Genomic DNA, 4,976 nt, shown 5'->3' on the forward strand with positions numbered 1-4,976 from the left:
TCGTCGTATTGATTCCTTTACAGACTGTAACCACCTATCTCACGGTTGTGAGACGTGGTTATGGCTGAAATTTTTACCGCGATTTCGCTGGAAGCGGGTGCAGTTTTTCAGATTAGCACCCGCTCCCGGCGAAATCCTGCGGTTGTCCTTATGACAAATTTTTAATTATATTATGCCCCGTACCGCATCTACGTTTATAATATCTTTGGTCAATGTCAAATATGTAAACATAGGCAACTGCCATTTTATCACCGTGCCACATTAGCGCCATACACGGGACCGGAAAGTATTGTAACCATACCCATTCGACAAAAATTTGCTCATTTTCGGTTACACTACTTTGGGCTCCTTATGTCTATTCTCCATGATCGCCGTCTTCAGACTTGTTTTATAGCAAATGAGTTTAGTGAAGAAGCTTTTGAATACCAAACTCCAAAATTTGTACAAGATAAAGATTTATTAAATATTCTATTAAACAATTTCTAAATAAAGTAGGTATTGAAGATTTATTTGCCTTTCATTTTTGTATCTTCAGAATAATATTTGAATTTTATGTATAAAATATGTCAGAATTTTTAGGTAATTTCGTTGATTTACGCCTGATTTCAGTTAAAAATATTATAAAGCATTTAAAATGATTTGAAAAAAATTCAAAATAGTTTAAGGATCTTCATGTAATTTAAAAATATGTTTAAATAAAAAAATAGATTTTCAGGATTTAATTGATTGAAATTTTTTTGAGGTTTATAATTGAATTTCTAAAGATTTCATAAGATTTCATATTATTTAAAAGAGTTCAAGATATTTTAAAAGAATTTAAGAGATTTTAAGTAATTTTGAAGAATTTTAAAGGAATTTCAGTAGAATTTAAATGAGTATTAAGATTTTAAAGTAATTTTAAAATATAAATAATGTTCTTGAATTCTTTAAAGTCTGTTAAATCTCTTGAAATCTTCGTAAATGTTTAGAAATCATTTAAAATCGATTAAATTTCTTAAAATATGTATTGATTTTTCGAAAATCTTTTAAAATATCTTGAAATATTTTTTAATTTATTTAAAATCTTCTTCAATTACATAAAATATTCAATAATAATTTGTAATATTTCTAAAACTATTATATTATGAATATATTATTATGAGCTTCGCAATATTTTTTATAGAATGGGTTGCAAAAATTTGCAGACGGTCCTGCACAGCTGTAGGATATATTACAGATTTTTTTCTTTATACTCGAAGCTAGGAGACTTTAGGCGTCAGGAATGCGAAATATTTAGGGTTCGAACCCACGGCAAGTAAAAATTTTCATATCGTGCGATTATAAATAGTGTAGTGATTGTGTGATACAAAATAATTGTGTACTCGAACATGTGAATAAATATTAAAGCATAAAGTAATATTGCAAAAGATTAATTTTTTTCCGTCAAAAAATTGGTTTCAAAATTTCTTTGATATAGACTGTATTTTAGCTACAAGTTTAGATTTTATAGAACTATTTCCGTTTTTCGTATACCCTACTTTGTAATACATTTCCTTGAACAGTTGAACGCAATGTAAAACAAAGACGATTAATATTTTTTCCTTGTATCTTTAAAAAATAATTTTCAACGAAATTTTGGGGGGTGCAGCTGAGAGCCATGCGTATGGTTGATTTACCCCAACCAAACCCTATCTGACGCAGCCATCATATGTTTAGAAATATCTATTAGAACTTATGACAGAAGCAGTAATATTTGTTCAATAATTATGGTATGGGTAAGATACGCAAACCGTATCGCTGTAGCTGAGCGAACAATAAATTATGGTTGGAATAACCAGAATTATGCGTGTATCGTCGAATTATTTCTTTCAGTGTAGCCCGGCTGGATCCCGTCTGGTTTCTGCCCATGAAACCCAGCCAGGGGTAGCCCGGCCGGGATCCGACCGGAAACCTGGTTGTATTAGGGCCAACCGGGAAAATTTCTACACAAAGCTGGAGTAGTGCGTATTTTTACATTTTTCATAAAATTTTGAGCAATTTAAGTTCAATAGTGTTAATTTTTTGGTATTCATTAAAACAATTTCCAAAGTTTAATTGCTTCAGTGGATGAAGAGAAGAGAGAATGATTTATATAGATGCTAACGTAATAATTACAGGTATGTAATTATGTGTTAAAGTGTAAGACACAATCATCTCCTTGACAAGGTGAATTGCTTAATGGGGCCTCTATATCTGAAGCTAATTATTAATTAGAAGTAAATGAAACATCGAAGCAGGCAAAATTTGGGTATTAGATTTTGTGACATATTATTTTGGACCTTACATTTTAGGGCTACTATTTTGGGACTTTTATTTTGGGCTGTGGGGATTACCATTACGTGTTTAGGGTCTTATTCTTGCCTTATATTCGTTGAATTTTAGTTTTGGGCTGTCAGTTTTGTGCTTGCAGTTCTGTCCTTACAAGCGTGCAATTTTTTAGGTTAAACAAGATTTAATAGGTAATAATTTTAAATAGTATATTTACAAATTTTACTTGAAATTTTTTTTATTTTCTTTACAATTTCATAGATAATAGACCTTTTTATTCAAGAGAGAAAGCAAACGTTACGTTATGAACACCTTCAAATGTTTCATGTTGTTCTTACTTCCGTTTCGTAAGTGCGAAAGACTTCCCATATCTATGAAGCTCAGCTAGTAGTCACGGAACTTATTAGTCAGCCTTCACGAGGGAACCGAGTTCTCTTTATGACAAAATCTAATTTATCCTTCAAATCTTGTTTGGGAGAATCAATTAATTACTTAAGGATTTTTCTGGGCTGGAGTGGGGCCTTTAAAATCTTAAGAATCCTTTAAAATCATTGAAATCACTTTGTACCTTTTGAAATACTATAAAATCGCTTGAAACCCTTTCAAATCTTTTTAAACTTTTTAAAATTTCTTCAAGTACCTTCAAACTTTCAAATCTGTCTAATTTTCTTTTAAGTGAGTAAGTGATACTAGTTTTGGCTGTTGAAAGAACTTTTTATAGTATTAAACACCTTATATCAGTATTTATTATTACATTCTCATCCTAATGAGATGGTATTGGTTTTATGTGAAAAATGTCTTTCGCGGATTCCTTCAAATGTCGACTTTTTGAGACCTCCTGAGTCAGAAAAAATAGTTTTTACGCCGGTGTCTGTCGTCGTTGTTCTCGTTGTCGTTGTCGTTGGTGTCGTTGTGTCGTTGTAGTCCACAAAAATGTTAAAATTTGATGGAATTATTCGATTGCATTCTCATTTGTCACACTTTATAAGGATATGAGAAGAAAGGACGAGCTCGTTAGCCAACTTTTTTTGAAGGAATTTTAAGAAGTTAGAGCCTTTTGAAAATTTTTGAAACCACTTTTTTTTTAATATTTCAAAATTCTTCCAATAGATTTTTATAGTATACCCAAATACGAATAATTCATCCACATTTTTTTGATAAAATAAAAATAAACAAAGTTGTATCATTTTCAAAATCCAAAAAACCAAACGAAAATGAACTAATGAAAAGGCAATAACACCACTTTGTGGAAAACAAAACTAGATACGAAAAGAAATAGATTGACAAAAACTGTACACCTAAAAAAGAATAGCAAATTTTTCGGGAATTAATTTTTTGTAGGATAAGTAGTTTTTGTTTTATTTTTGAAAAACAGCATTGAAAATAAAAAAAATTATATTTGAGGACAGCGATACAAGCTACGTGAATAAGTGAGACGAAATTTATTGAACCAAGAAAGATTTACAAATTTTTTATGAATATTTTTTTGATAGTAAGCGTAGTTTTTTTTAATCATAAAAACAAGATTAGAAATGAAAATTATAAAAACAAGACCATAAAAAAAAGACTGTTTCAATTTCCATGCATATAATGAATTGTCATGATATAAATTTATTAAAATGGTACATGTTATCAACCCTTTTTTGATAGGATTTGTAGTTATCGCTTTAATCGTGAAAAATATCATTAATATTTTTTTTTAATCTGCCCGCTGCTTAGGCACATTTTCATCACAACATTTGTCTTTTAATTTATTTTTCGTCTCTTGTGTGGGTTTTCAAAAAATGTCCTTTTTATGTTTTTAATTCTATTTCTTGCGATTAAAACAGGAAACAGAACTATCAAAAAATTATTCATGACAAATTAATTCATTGTTACATTCTCATCAGAGAGGGTATTAGATTTGTGTAAAATTGGATTCCCCCTCCCCCAGTTTTTTTTAAATGTCCACGTTTTGAGTATGAAGGCACGTTTGTCTGGCTGTGTGCACGATAACTTTTGGCAAAATTAATCTATTAGATTGGCGTTTAGTGCACTCTTTAAGTGTCCTAAACTAAAGAACAAGATTGTCAACCAACCATTTTAGATACAAATTCAAAAAGTTAGCGCGTTTTTAATACTTTTGAGACCACTTTTTTCAACATTCAAAAATTCTCTGTACGTATAATCATAGTATTTAAAAATACAAACAATTTATTCTCATGCATTTTTTTCACAAAACCAAAAATTACCAGAGTTATAGAATTTACAAAATTCCAAAAAACATGAAAATGAACATTTTAGGCTACATAACGCACGATATGGAAATAAGTCAAGAGAAGAAAAATGTCGATTTTTTTAATTCCTACATGACTATCATAAAAACTTGATGAGTTTTCTTAAAAAATCGAAAATTCAAATTTTGACAGCATAAAACATACACTCGAGTCACGGTCCTGCGAAATTCAGTACTGCGAACTCCCGCTATTATGAACGTTTTAGCCCCCAAAAATTAGAACGAGGCTATAACCCATTCACCCCCAAAACTCATTTCTGCATTCATTTCTACATTACAATTCACTGTAATTTTATTTTAATTCATAATCAAATACATTTGATACTTACGGTGGAAGATTTTATATTTGATGCCTTGCAACGTTTCCTTCGCTTTATTAATTTGAATCATTTTAATAATGATTTAAATCGTTGTT

General features: G+C 30.1%; 1 protein-coding gene across 1 annotated transcript in view; it reads right to left on the bottom strand.

The window, feature by feature from the left end:
- LOC117181375 (protein spaetzle 3) overlaps positions 1–4,976 on the bottom strand; it is a 78,466-nt gene that overhangs the window by 11,190 nt on the left and 62,300 nt on the right. The gene's annotated exons all lie outside the window — the stretch shown is intronic.

The sequence above is a fragment of the Belonocnema kinseyi genome, chromosome 10, assembly GCF_010883055.1.
Source record: "Belonocnema kinseyi isolate 2016_QV_RU_SX_M_011 chromosome 10, B_treatae_v1, whole genome shotgun sequence".
Taxonomy (NCBI): Eukaryota; Metazoa; Arthropoda; class Insecta; order Hymenoptera; family Cynipidae; genus Belonocnema; species Belonocnema kinseyi.